This window comes from Lissotriton helveticus, chromosome 1_1, assembly GCF_964261635.1.
Source record: "Lissotriton helveticus chromosome 1_1, aLisHel1.1, whole genome shotgun sequence".
Classification (NCBI taxonomy): domain Eukaryota; kingdom Metazoa; phylum Chordata; class Amphibia; order Caudata; family Salamandridae; genus Lissotriton; species Lissotriton helveticus.
Window position 1 is genome coordinate 837669437 of NC_136057.1, and position 15447 is coordinate 837684883.

Sequence of the window (15447 nt, forward strand, 5' to 3'; positions counted from 1 at the left end):
GATGGTCCAGCCGGACCAGAGTACTCCTCGAGCCGCGACGAGGTCAGCAGGGCTTGATCCGGAGAAGTTCGTGAGAGCCGCGACAGCGTCAGCAGGGCTCGGATGGTCTTAGAGGTCGAGCCGCGACAGCGTCAGCAGGGCTCCGATGGTTGCAAGTTCAGCTCGAGCCGCGACAGCGTCAGCAGGGCTCCGATGGTCTTAGAGGTCGAGCCGCGACAGCGTCCGCAGGGCTCCGATGGTCTTAGAGGTCGAGCCGTGACAGCATCAGCAGGGCTCCGGTGGTCTTAGAGATCGAGCCGCGACAGCGTCAGCAGGGCTCCGATGGTTACAGTTCAGCTTGAGCCGCGACAGCGTCAGCAGGGCTCAGAGGTTCAAGATGAGTTCTTCTTAGGGTCAGCCGCGATCAGATCAGCAGGCTTCAGGTCCAAGATACAACTGCCCGCTAGTTGTCAGGCGGGCCCAGTTATAGTCCTTCTACTCTTTGATCTCCGGACCCTCGCAGGCAGAGGTCTCCTGCCCGGGGGGCTGGTCGTTGGCGAGGTCCGGCGGTTGGCTCTTTGATCCCTTTGAAAGATGGGTCCGGGAATTCCCAGACGCCCAGCGGGTCTGGAGCCAGCCCTCGGGGAGGCCAGAGGGGTGATTGAACCTGGCCCACAGGGGAGGGCCAAAGGTGTGACAGAAACCAGCCCCTCAGGGGAGGCCGGAGGTGCCATCAAAACTCCCTGGCTTATCTCACTCGGGAGCCCTTTACCCCCCAGCCGGGACGGGCGCGCCTTGGGAGTCTGGGCTTCGCTGGGGCCGGGGTCACGCTAGGCCTAGGGAGACAGGGATGTCGGGAAGGGAAGATGGCGTCCGGGCCTTGTGGGGCATGTATGGTTAGGCGCTCGGAGCCGGGCGAGGAGCGGGAAAGGCAGGCCTGGTCAAGGTTCTCGGGGGATCTAGGCGTCACTGGGTAGGACGACCAGGCTCGGGTTGCAGGCTACACTAACGGGGAGGCCGCGCAGGGGACTCGGGGTACAGGCCTACGCTCACAGGGTGTGGAGGGACAGAGGTGAACCACGCCACGAGGCTGGGTCCAACACGCGTCCCCCCCAGCTGAAGGCGGGGAGAACTACCCATCCTCTTGGGGGTTCTCTTCGCTGAGGCGGAAGAATCGGGACAGGCCGTCAGCGTTGGCGTGGTCAGAGCCCGGCCGGTGTTCGACAGTGAAGTCCATCCCCTGGAGGGAGATGGACCAGCGCAGCAATTTGGGATTCTCCCCTCTCATCTGCATTAGCCACCGGAGAGGTCGGTGGTCGGTCTGGACCCGGAAGTGAGTACCGAACAGGTAGGGCCTCAGCTTCTTCAGGGCCCAAACCACCGCGAAGGCCTCCCGCTTGATGGTGCTCCACCTTTGTTCTCGAGGGAGTAGCCTCCGGCTAATGAATGCCACTGGTTGGTCTAGGCCGTTCTCGTTCACCTGGGACAGGACTGCTCCGATGCCATGCTCGGACGCGTCCGTCTGGACTACAAACTCTCGTGAGTAGTCGGGGGCCTGTAGGATGGGGGCGGTGCACATGGCTTCTTTCAACATTTCAAACGCCTCTTGGCAGGCGGAGGTCCAGCTGACTTTCTTCGGCTGGTTTTTGGAGGTTAACTCCGTGAGGGGGGCTACGATGCTGCCGTAACTCTTGATGAACCGGCGGTAGTACCCCGTGAGCCCTAGAAACGCCCGCACTTCCGTCTGGGTCGTGGGGGCCTCCCAGGCCACGATGGTATCGATCTTGGGCTGGAGGGGGGCTACGAGGCCGCTTCCGACCTGGTGCCCGAGGTAGATTACGGACCCTTGTCCGATCTGGCACTTGCTTGCCTTAATGGTGAGACCGGCCCTTCTCAGGGCCGTCAGCACCGCCCAGAGGTGCTGGAGGTGCTCGGGCCAGTGGGAACTGTACACTGCGATATCGTCCAGATACGCAGCACTGAACTCCTCCAACCCCGCCAATACCTGGTTCACCAGCCTCTGGAAGGTGGCGGGGGCGTTCTTCATCCCGAAGGGCATCACCCGGAAATGGTAGTGACCATCCGGGGTGGAAAAAGCGGATCTTTCCTTTGCTCCCTCGGTGAGGGCGATCTGCCAGTATCCACTGGTCAGGTCGAACGTGCTAAGGAAGCGAGCAGCCCCGAGGCGATCGATAAGCTCGTCGGCTCGGGGGATGGGATGAGCATCGGTTCTGGTGACTGCATTGAGCCCGCGGTAGTCAACGCAGAACCTCAGCTCGGGAACAGCACCGGGGGCGGCTGCCTTCGGAACCAGGACCACGGGACTAGCCCATGGGCTGTCAGAGGCTTCGACCACCCCGAGAGCTAGCATCTTTGATACCTCGGCCTTGATACAGGCCCGGACTCGGTCAGGGACGCGGTAGGCTCGGTGCCGTACCGGTGGGCTGTCCCCGGTGTCCACGTCGTGGACGCACCAGTTGGTGACGCCGGGGGTGAGGGAGAAGAGGTCCGAGAACTGTCCCAACAACTGGCGACAGTCCTCGCGCTGCTCGGGAGAGAGGGAGGAGGAGAGACTCACCCCCTCTACGGAGCCATCTTTTTCTTTCACGCACAGGAGATCGGGGAGAGGCTCCGTTTCTTCCTCTTCCCCATCGTCCGTGGCGAGGAGCAAGCTCAACTCGGACCGGGCGAAGTGGGGCTTGAGGCGGTTCACGTGAAGGACCCGCAAGGGGTTCCTGGGGGACTCTACATCGATGAGGTAGGTCACCTGACTCTTGCGCTCTACCACCTTGAAGGGCCCTGTCCACTTGTCTTGCAGGGCACAGGGCTCTACGGGGGCCATAACCCAGACCTGCTGTCCGGGCTGAAACTCGACCAGAGTGGCATTTTGGTCATACCACCGTTTAATTTCTTCTTGGCTGGCTTCGAGGTTTGCCTCGGCCAGCTCTCGGAACTTCCTCGTCTGGTTCCGGAGGGCCAAAATGTATCGAAACACATCGGGAGGGGGCTCTGGGGCCGCCGTCTCCCACCCTTCCTTGACCAGGGTGAGGGGTCCCCGGACGGGGTGCCCGTAGAGCAGTTCGAAGGGGCTGAACCCCAGGGATTTCTGGGGAACTTCGCGGTACGCGAAGAGGAGACAGGGAAGGAGGACGTCCCACTTACGCCTCAGGGGCTCTTCGAGTCCCATGATCATTCCCTTGAGGGTCCGGTTGAAGCGTTCCACCAGACCGTTACCCTGGGGGTGGTATGGGGTGGTGAACTTGTACGTCACCCCACATTGTTGCCAAAGGGACTTCATGTATTTCGAGATGAAGTTGGTCCCTCGGTCACTGACGACCTCTCGAGGGAATCCCACCCGGGAGAAGATGGCCATGAGGGCCCGCCCCACTACGGGGGCGGTCACCGTTCGGAGGGGAACGGCTTCGGGGTATCGGGTGGCATGGTCTACCAGCACCAGGATAAAGCGGTGCCCCAAGGAGGTTCGGGGGTCGAGTGGGCCCGCAATGTCGATTCCCACCCTCTCAAGGGGGGTACTGACCACGGGGAAGGGTTGGAGAGGAGCCTTGCGCTTCCCTCCGCTCTTTCCGCTGGACTGACAAGTGGGGCAGGATTTACAGTGGGCCTCCACATCGGAGCGCATGCCTGGCCAGTAGAAGTGGGTGACCAGGCGCTGGTACGTTTTGTCTTGTCCCAAGTGTCCCGCCAGGGGCACGTCATGGGCCAGGTTCAGGAGGAAGCCGCGGAAGCGTAGGGGGACCACCAGCACTCGGCCGGACCCTAGCTCGGCGGACTTTTGCTCGCTGTATAATAGGCCGTTTTCCCAATAGATAAAGTGGGAGCCGGACTGGTCACCGGCGGCCTGGGCGGCGGCCTGCTGCCGCGGCCCCACCAGGGATGGGCAGGATGTCTGCTCTAGGCAGAACTCTTCTCGGGACGGTCCCCCTTCCTGGCGCCATTGGGCCAGCTCAGGAAGGTCGTCCAAGCTCGGGGTCGGTTCGACGTCGGGGCCGAGGGGCCCTGCGTCGAGGGGGAAGCTCTCCCCGGGGAATAGCTCAGGGGTCTCAAAGGGTTCAGGGACCTCGGGGTCCTCGGGGGTCGCCGGGGCCGCCTCTAAGGTCACCCCTTCGGGGGCGGTCCTTCGGGCGGTCATCGACCGGGTACTCACACAGGCCCACTCGGGTAGGCCCACCATCTCTAAGTGGGTCCTTTTCTCAACCCGCTGCCATGGGGAGCTCTCTAGATCGTTGCCGAGCAGGCAGTCCACCGGCATGTCGGAGCGGACCACCACTCTTAACTCTCCAGAGACGCCCCCCCACTCGAACGGGACTTGAGCTATCCGGCAGGTGCGGACGGAGTTATCGGCTGCGATCACCCTGCAGGAGATGTGGGGAACAATCTGGGCTTCGGTGACGAGGTGCCGTTTGACGGCGGTGATACTGGCCCCAGTGTCTCGGAGCGCCCCTATGTGATGGCCATTGATAGTCACCTGCTGCCGGTACTTCTCTGTGTTGTCGGGTAGGGGAGCTCCGGGGACCATCTCCCTATTAGCCAAGGAGACTAACATCATAGCTGCGGGTTCAGCTCCCTCAAACTCTTCCTCCCCCTCCTCTTCTAGGGCTACGGAGGTGATGTGGCGCACTGGGGGCCCTGCAGCGGCAGGCTTCTGGAACAAGGGGCAGCGGGGGTCATTGGCATAGTGCCTGGGTTTCTGGCAATGGTAGCAGGCTTGGCTGACCCGGGGCCCTGGCCTAGCTGGGGGAAACCCTGCGCGCGCTGTGGGAGGCGAGGTACCTGGCTGGTTTCTGGGGGGACTGCGCGGGGACCCTACCTGGGAACCCCTCTGTCTATTCTGACCCCCTCCTCCCCTCGGGCGGGATGGTCCTTGTTCATTTCGGCCAGTGTCCCCCCCGGGCCCCTGGGTTACTCTGGTGCTCACCCAGCGATCGGCCTCGACGGCCAGCTTCCGGGGGTCGGCCAACTTGCTGTCCAGGAGGTGCTGTCGGAGTTCCACCAAGCAATTCAGGGACAAGTGTTCGTAGGCAATGAGGTCGATGAGCCCCTCGAAGGTGGATACCTTGCTGCCCTTGATCCACCCTTCCAGGGCCCGGCTGTAGAAATTGACATATTCTACCCACGTGGTGCCGGGGATCTTCTTGCATTCTCGGAAGCGTTGGCGGTACATTTCTGGAGTGCGCCCGTACCTTGTGAGGAGGGCCTCTTTCATGTGGCTGTAGGAGGTCTGTTCGGCAGACGGTAGGTCGAGTAGGGTGTCTCTCCCCTCACTCAGGAATCGACCCCACAGCCCGGCTCCCCAATCTTTCTGTGGAACTCGGTGTGAGGTCATAGCTACCTCGTAGGCCTTGAACCATTGCTGGATGTCATCGTTTTTATAATATTCTTTGACTACATCCTTGGGGATGTGGACCTTGGGTTCCACTGGGGGACCAGACTCTCGGGTCGCTGCTGTTTTGTTGCCTTCGTTCCGGGCCTTTAGTTCGATTTCCAATAAAGGAGACTGCTCATTTTACTAAGGCGAGACGTCTCCTTTTATACTCAATATTCACATTATAAATGTACACCCACTGCACAAAATTCTAGCCAATAAGATACATTTTCAAACAAAGTATCACATAGCAAAAGCTCAATTTACAGTTTCCCAACCCAAAAGTTAATTATTAGGAATGTCCCAAATACAATCTCCACAAGCCGGACAAACCTATAATTGAAAGCATAACCCATGTAATGAAGAAACATTAAAAAAAGATACAGTAACAGATGCTGAACAAGATAAAGCACATGCAAGGAAACTAAAAAGTTAACGATGTCCTGAACATTGATTGGCAATCTCAGATAAAGATCGATCAGGGAAATTGGCTTTGCGAGGTCAGTTTCAGGTGAAGAGGTCAGTTTCTTACAGTTCATTTCAGAGTCAAAAAGAAACCCAGTTAATGTATACATGAACTAAGAAGGCCAGGCCACTTCGTTCGCCAGGTTACCTTTACAGGCCTACGTGAGGGCAACACAAAAAGGTGGCACAGAACAAAATGGAGTCAGACTCGAGAATTACAGAACCTCAGTGTGGCTCAGAGTGTAAAATGGCAAAAATTCATCTCAGGACATAACACCCCTTCAGAATAGATCAGACACTCTGACAGATTCACCATCTGCGGGGGTTTAATGGAAGCTGAAGACCCTTCTTTAGCAGATCTGAGTATTCCCACACAGCCCCCTTCTACAGCACTAAAATTGTTATCACCGAATTTATCAAATGACACTATAGATGGACTGGACATTTGCATCCTGCATGCCACTCTACCTTGCGTATATATTTTAGACTTCATATTCATACAGCAGGCACAGCACATGCAGTCTTAGCATTGTCATACGAAGAAGCAGAAACTGCACTGCCAGAAAGAGAACCAGAAGACAGGCCTTCCGCATCATGCATTTTAGTTTAAAACAGCACCCTTTCAAAGACCTGACAACAGGGATTTAAGTGAGCCAGGTGCTGCCGGTGCCCAGAGGTTCTAAAAAGCAGCTGCTGCTCTCCATTATTGCCCTCACCCACAGGCCAGGTGAAAACTAATCTATGGGCAGTAATCGTAGTATTTGTGACATTGACTGGAAGTTTGTGATAGATCAGCCTTGTGACTTTGTGCATCATAAGAACGAACATTTATGAGTTTCTCTCTGTATTTTAATCATGTTTACTCTTCTCTTTGTAAAGCGCGCTCTCGCCCTTTCTGGTTCCAGTCCGTGCTGTGTAAACATTTCAAAATAAATAGATATTAAGCTGCCAAGTCGCTAACCTTAGTAAATCCACGGTCAGCACGCCTTCAGGATAGGGAGATGTGAGCACATAGGGTCTGTCCAGAATCTTCATGCACCCCTCACAAGGGAAGTGCTTCACACTATGAGCGACAGTGGGTCCTGTCCACCAGTTGCAGGTAGTAAAGCAATTTGGAGTTTTAAATAATTTCTCTGCTAGAAACAGTTTCCAAAGGCTCTCTCTTGAGGTGCTTCCTCAGGGCTGGTGTCTGGAGCAGTTGTGTGTAATTTCTGTTCTACATCACAGCAGTCAATGCCCCTTGCAAACTACGGGCCTGATCCACAAAGACAATACTGCGAGTAGGTGTGGCTGAGATGAGAGCATGTCTTTAAGTAGGCCAGGTCCTGCCAGTGCTCAGCACCGGAGCACTGGCAGTTCTTAAAAGCATGTGCTGAGAGGGGTCCCTATCGGGCTCTCCATTTTTGCTCTCACCCTCATGGTGAAAACATAAATCGTATCTCTGCTGCGGTGCCACCCTTCACTGCCTTTGAGGTAACTGCAAAGAGACTTGTTAATATTCTTTCAGAGTCTTATCATTTCAGAGATTAAGCATTTTCAATTGTATATACATTGAAGCTGTAGGTGCAGATTTTTTATCTTATGCAACTAACAACCATTGACAAAGCCAATAGCTTGTTGTAGGTATAATGTTACTTCTTGCACTATACCACAAAATACCAGTGGGCGGCACACTATGTTCAGCACAGATGTTTAGCTTTCATGATTTGCCATACCCTTAATTACATCCGCCACATTTTTTCATCCCAATTAAGGCCCTGCCTGACAAGCATCATGATATGATGACTAGAGTCCCTAAACCAGAGAGTGACAAGCACAAGTTCAGGGTCACTCATTACTTGCTGGCTGGTGAGGTGATGTGCAGCCAGGTCACGAGTTATCTCCAATTAAAAGGCTGACAGGCCTGAAGGTCTTTATATTCGCCGCTAGGGCAGCGCGCGCCTCTTTGCCTTTAACACATTTTTGCCTAACATATGCAACGTTTTTAAGGAGACTTACTTACTTTTGTTAACTGCTGTAAGGTGGCCGGACTCAGAGGCCTGCTTAGGCCCTTGATACTACGGTGTGGATCCTGGAGGACGTGCGCACTACCTACTTTGCTGCTGTGCCAGCAGGCTAACTTGGGGAAGGGGCTTAGCTCATTGGTCTGACTCACGTGTTGCGCTGCGCGATGTGCCAGTCAGACCAATGATCTGCACCCCTCCTCAAGTTTGATCCATACTCCTGCTGTCATTGCCAGGCACTCCAGTCCTCAATGTTGGTGTAGCTGGCGCTGCACCTGCCTACACAAGAGGGCGCCGAACGTTTACGAGGCGCGCACTGCACATTCACTTCTAAATTCAAACAACAGAGTGCACTGTTGTTGGAATTTAGTAGTGCATGTGCGTATGCGATCTGACCTCTGTGCGGTGGGAGAAAAGATGCTTTTTCTCCTCACAGAGGTCAGAGTGCTGAGCCGGAGACTGTCACGTTTGACAGGTGGCCTTCTGATTTTGACACTGAGGGACGATCTTGCAAAACAATCGTCCCACAGTAACAAAACCGGCCCCCTATGAGAAAACTGGCCCCCACCCTTCTGCACTACCGGGGGATTGCCAGGTGCCCTGCATCACCAGCCCGCCCCGGGCATTTGTTGTATTTCTGGTGTGGCTGTGATCTGGGCTCCATTTTGTGGTGCAGTTTGTGGTCCAACTTTACACCAGGTCAGAGCATGTGTTAGTTTCCTGCTGCTAACACGCTTTATCGCATGTTTTGTGTTCGTATCGCCGATCTGGCTGGTCATTGAGAATGTTGTGGAGTGGTGTTGTCGCGGCTTGTTGCACGGGAACACCTTCTATGCATCTCATTAGCAATGTTTTTTGCGGCTGCTATCGCAAGTAAACTGGTGCTATGGGCTGCTAGCACCAGTTTGTGAATGGGGTGATAATTTTATCATGACTTTGGCTGCGATAAAGTGCTGATAACTCGGAAACAACTCCTTGAGAATATGCCCCTAAATTTAGTATTTTTAGTTATTTTTTAGTAAATGCTGGTTCTCTCCAACTCAACTATTGCTATACAAGTTTTTTGCACCTTACTTAGGTTTTTAGAAGCATGCTTTGTGAACTCTGCAGAATTCCTTAATTCGAAGAAAGTTGGGTCCTTCAGGACTGGCTTCAAGTGCTGTGTGTGAGCATAAGTAATAACCATCCTTCCAAGTGTCTGTGATGGCAGTCAGGGATCAATATTGCCTGTGTCTGTGATCACAGCTGTGGTTACAGTTTCTCAGCATTGTGTTCACAGATAGGAATCTTCCTCACATGTCTGTGTTCACAGCAATGGATCAGCTTCACCCCTATCTGTGCTCACTGACCAAAATCATCCTTGTCCATGTCTTTGTTCACAGACCAGTATCAGTCTCACTTAGGTCTGTGTTCGCAGCCAGCGATCAGCCTCACTCACATCTGTGTTCACAGTAAGGGATCAGCCTCACCCATGTATGTGTTCACAGACTAAGATCAACTACATCTGTGTCAGTGATTGCAGGCAGTAATCAGCATTGCCCACCTGCACTGAGGAACATGAAACCTCTTCAGTCGTTCTGCTGAGACACCATCATAGAGAGAATTATAATTAGTGTTTTGAAGTCTGACAGTAGTGCACTTACAATTGTGCCCAAACTTTCTTTTCAGAGAAGGCAGAACAAATTTTTGAAGCAGCTGAAAAATATTCATTTTAACTTTCTCCCTGTCTGAGATAATATATTCCATGATGTTTGAAGCAGCCTGTGTGCAGTGCTATTCAAATTAAAACAAATGTATCTATGGCAATGTGTAGCATGAAAAGTTTAATCCACCACCTTTTGCTAATACATTTATAAAGCGCACGTATATCCAGTGGTGTCTTGGTGCTGATTCACCATTACAAGCACGGAGCAATAAGGATACTAGTTGTTAAAAAGCCATGTTTTCAGCAGTTTTGTAAAGGTAAACAGGGTGGGAGCCACTCTAATGTTTATAGGTAGACTATTCAAGAGTTTAGAGACTTCAGAGGCAAAGCAACTACCACTCACCCCATCTGAGTCTTTTGAATCTGGAGTGGGTGACCAACATGGAGCTTTTGGATCGCAAATCCCTGCTGGTTACATACCACGCTAGGGATTGTTTGAGATGGTCGGGGCCAGAGACTTGTGGAGAGCTTTGTAGGTAAGACAAAGGGGCATATTACCAACAACTAGCGATAATTATCGCTATGTTGGCTTAGCGGCAATAATTTTATCGCCGTGTTGCGGCGATTTTTATCGCTTAGGAGTCTTGCTATTATCAAGGTTTATCTCCTAAGCGATAAAAATTGGCCGAAATGCATGAATATCGCTGAAAAGTCAGCAATATTCATGCATTACCGAGCTAATGCTCTTAGCCATGTTATCCACTTCCCATTGGATAACATGGCTAAGAACTGCTCAGGGCAGGTGTTAGCTTTTGGAGATATTCACGCTTAGCGCAAATATCTCCAAAAGTTGGTAATAGGAGATAGCGATGTTAGCGACTGTTTCCAGTCGCTAACATCTTGGCACGCCCACTTTGCATGTCATTAGTGATAAATATCTCTGACATGCAAAGCGGGGCCCAAGATGGTCGCTATCTCCTAATAGCTGTCGCTAACTGGTGTTAGGGACAGTAGGTAATAGGGAGATAATTTTATCTCCGCTTTCTTGGCTTTTAAAGCCAAAAAATCAGCGGTAAATCCCTTGATAATATGCCCCAAAGAGCCTTAAATCTAATTCAATTGCCTACTGAAATCCAATGTAGTCCTTTAATAGCTAGAGATACTTACTGGAATTGAAAGGTCAAAAAGAAGTCTGAAGTCGCATTCTGAACACTCTGCAGTTTATTCAAATGTTGCTTTTGAAGATTTAAGTATTTCCCATTGCAATAATCCAATTTACTGAGAATTAACACGGTGATAACTGTTTTCCTTAAATTGGGGGGAATACAGGAAGGATTTTCCTGATGATTCTAAGGGTGTTGAGGTTTGAGGAAATAACTGAATTGATGTATTTGCTAAAATTTGGATTATCATCAAATTTTGGCCCAGTGAAGGGAGTACTCCTAGTTATGTGAGACAACAGGTGGGGATCCAAAATTGTGGACTATTACCAAAAAGAATGACCTCGGTTTTGTCTGAGTTCAATTTAAGGCAATGTTTGCCCATCCAATTACCTAAAGCTCAATACAGTTGTAAAGTTGAAGGTTTGTGTTGTTAATGTTGTTGCAGGTAGACAGGACGATTTGCGTGCCGTCTGCATTAAGCATGGGTGTAAAATCCGTTCTGCTTGCGGAATTTGCGAATTTTTTACAAATTGGCGTTCCGCGAATCGCGCAAATTTGTCAAAAAATTCGCAAGCTTGCAGATTGTTTTGCTTGGTCGCAAGACTTTTTGTCCGCGAGCACGCAAAAACAGACGCGAACACGCAATTGCACAACGCGAGCATGCAACTAGCCCATGTACGACCGCATGGGTAACCTCGCTGTGGCCGCTCTGAAAAACACGCAAAAAGCCCCGCGAACACGCAAAAAAATACAAATTCACAAATTCGCGGATTTCGCGGACCGCGAATTCGCGTACCGCGAATTCGCAAATTTCGCCCATACTTAGTCCGCATAGGATGTGGGTGGGAACTCAAAAGACTTGATAAGAGAAGCTAATTCTGTAACATAGATGTTGAAAAGTAAGGGGCTGAGTGAGGATCCCTGTGGGACCTCACAAGAAAGAGAGAATGGTTTGGACGTAAGCTGTCCAGCATAACTGAATGTTCTCTGCCCCTCAGGAAGGACCATAGAAAATCAAGAGCTTTGTTATTAATGCCAAGATGATTGAGGCGAAGGATCAAAGTGGAATGATGCACTGTATTGAAGGCTGCTGATAAGTCAAGAAGTATCAGGGCTGCCGTACCTCCTTTATCCAAGACCGTTCTTAACTCATCAGTGGTTTTGATCAATGTGCTTGCTGTGTTCAGTCCAAAAGCCAAATTGTGTGGGGTCCAATAAGTGACTGAATTAAATAAATTGCGTCAGTTGGGAATTTATTATTTTTTCTACTATCTTTGCTGGAAAGGGCAGTCTGGAGATAGGATGGTAGTTAGCAGGGTTATCGGGGTCCCGATTGGGCTTCTTGAGAAGTGGAAGAATGGAAGCCTTTTTCCACATATTGGACAAAATCCCTGTAGCAAACATCCCATTGAAGATGTTGGTCAGATAAGGGACAATGGGTCTGGGGATCTGTTTAAGAATGGAGGAGGACACTGGTCGTAGGGAGATCCAGATTTGGTGGACTGGATAATCTTAAGGACTTCCGGCAAGGTGGTGGGAGTAAAGTAACTACGATTATCTAAAGAGCTACTACCCAAAGTATTGGAATCTTTGCTAAGATGGTGGGCTGTCGGAGGGATGTTACTAGAAGTGACAGTGCTTGAAAAGGTGAACAGATTGTATAATTGACCTACTTCATTGCAGTAATGATGGGCTATCTTATTGCAGAAAGATTGACTATTGTTTGGTCCTTTTAACTCTGGTGCTTTAGTTAGCTTGCTTATGACCTGAAATAACTCTCTTGCAGAGTGCTTAGAGGATGCCATTTGCTGTGTGAAGATCATGGTCTTTTCTTCGGTGATTAGGGTCTTCTATTTAACAAGTGAAAGGTTATAGATTTCTTTATCATGAGAGTCATATTTGTTACTCCTTTTCCTCTCATGCCTTCTGCAGTTTTGCTTTTCAAGGCGGAGGGCTTCGGTGATCCAAGGTGCAGATGATTTAATTCTACCTGTGTTGGAATTCTTGAGGGGGACTGCTTTAGAGATGACAGCACTTAGCCATTCTGAATATTCAATGTGGCCTGATTCGGGCCAGGTAAGAATGTGGGCTCACTCTGGGAACGTTGTTGTCGCAGTTCCTTATACTTAATGTGTGCTTTTGCATCCTTTCTTTTGGGCCTCCAAAAAGCTACACCTTTAAAATCATAGCCTCGAAATATACACATCATGCCAAGTCTTGATGAACTCCCAGGATACTGTAAATATGTCACAGTGAGATATTCAACAGAACTGGTCACATGAATGAACCGGTTGATGGTAGGGTTTCATCTTTTTAGTGCATAGGGCAACATATTTTCTTTGATTTGAAAATGATATCACTTGATCTAATGGTTGGAGTTGTTTAAGGGCTTCTAAAAGATTTAACCAACGGAACAATATACACATGCTATGTTCCCCAATATCACACATTCCTTATGTCACAATACTCCAATGCTCTTAATAGAGCAGCACAATTATAGTGGATCTGTAATGTCCTTTGCATCCAATAAAGACTGAATATTAGGATTAGCTATAGCTTTCTAAATATTTGCAATGCTTCTTGAGAGACTACTCACCCATAATAGGATCAAAATTCAGTGATATGCCAACGAATTAAAAGTCTTGAAAGTCCCCTCCACTCTAGACATCCAATTCCTCAAACACTGCTGCACTTCACCCAGACCACAATGTCCAGTACCTACATGAAGCTCAACCACACTAAAAATAATTCCTGATATTTGACAAGCACAACAACTAAGATGTAGTACAAACCTGTCTAAGCAACATGGACTGGCCCTCCAACTTTCACTCAGAACCATGTCACAGATTCACCCTGGACACTGAACTCAGCTTCAAGACACACATTGCAAAGGAACCCAAGATGTTCTGGTTTCTGCTTTCTCTATTAAAGAAAGTGAAATATTTCCTTTCTGGAAGCGACTCCAGATTGACTATTCAATCACTTGTATTCTTGCATTTGAATGGTGACAATGCCCTGCTCTATGGCCTCTCATACTCCAGAGTGGCACCCCACCCCTGTTTAAGGGCATACTACACGCGACAGCATGCCTCATTAAGGGCAGCAAATCAACCACGCAGGACAGGTGAGAGAGGCTGTGGCAGCACAACATACCACTGGGGTAGCACAAAATAGTATGCAAGCCAGGAGGGTTGGGGTAGGTGCACAGACAGACAATGGAGGGCAGGAGGGAGGTCACAGGGGCAGCAAGATGACCATGTAGCACAGGCAGAAGTAGCAATGGCAGTTCAATAGACCACACAGAGCAGGCGGGAGCGGGTCAATGACTCATAGTGGTTAGGAGGGAGGGTATAGAGGCACACCTAAGGGCGATGGAGGGAAGATGAAAGGTGATCAGAGACACCAGATGACCATAGGTGGAAGGGCAATGGCAGCACAATAGGGCTGTGGTAGACAAGAGGAAAGAGGCTAGGGCATGCACAAAGTACATGGAAAGAAAACGTTTGGGGGTAGGGGTTGGACTCAGACATCAGCAGGCAGGCACAGGAGCAGCAAGCTGACCATGCCTGTTGAGCAGGAGGGCTAGGGGCAGCACAAAAGACCACACAGATCAGGCATGAGGTGCAGTTGCAGCACAATGGATCACGGAAGGCAAGGGGATGGGAAAGGGGCATGGACATGGACAATAAAAGGCAGGTGAAGGGGGCAGGGACAGGGGCAAATGGACCATATTGGGCTGGTGGGAAAAGCAGTCACAGCACAAAAGGCAAGAGGAGCAGTGGCAGCCCAATGGATCATGGAGGGCGGGTAGGGGTGCAGAGACATGCACATAGAAAACAGAGGCCATAGGGGAGCAGGGCAGGAGCAACAAGCTAACCACATAGGGCTAGAGTGAAGGGGCAGAGACATAAACTCAGAAATAGAAGACAGGGGGAGGGAGGCAGTGGCAGGGACAGCAAGCTAACCACGGATGGCAAGCAGGAGGGGCAGTCACAGCAGAAAAGCCCATACAGGTCAGGAGAGAGAGGATAGGGAATGACACAGACAATGGAGGCTTGGGAGGAGGGGGCTGAGGCAGCAAGTTAAGGCTTGCACCGGCAAGGCAGCACAACAGAATGTGGTGTGCAGACGAAAGGGGGTAGCGGCCCGTACACAGAGTGCAATGGGCAGGGAGGAGGGGGTAGGGGAAGTATGCTGTCCACATAGGACTGATGGGATGGAGCAGGAGCATGCAGATGGTGAATGGATGACAGGCAGATGGGGACAGGGACAGCAATCTGATCACAGCATGGGGAGGGACTGCACAATGGACCATGGATGGCAGGCGAGAGCAACAGGATCGCACACACAGAGCATGGAGGGCAGTGGGAGAGAAGGAGCAGCAAGTTGACCACATAGAGTAAGCAGGAGGGCTCAGGGCATACAGGTTGATAACAGAAGGCAGGCATGCATGGGACAGAAGCAGCAAGCTTGCCAAGGAGGGCAGGAGGTGGGTGCAGTGGCATGCAGATGAAGAACGGAGGGCAAGCTGGAGGGGAGGATGTGCAGGGGCAGCAAGCTCACCACAGAGGGTAAACTGTGGTGGGTTTGAGATCAGCATGGGGTGAGACTGGGCCAGCAGCCAGTTAGGAATTGCTGAAGGCTGCACGCAGTGGAGGTGTTGGCTGAATATGTAAAAAAAAGCCAGAAATTTACTGAAACTACCAAAGCTTAAATAGACATTATATTCAGGTATGGTAAAATAATCGTCCCTAATATAAAAAACCCAATAAAATCACTAAAAAACATGTGACGAAAGAGCTAGGTATG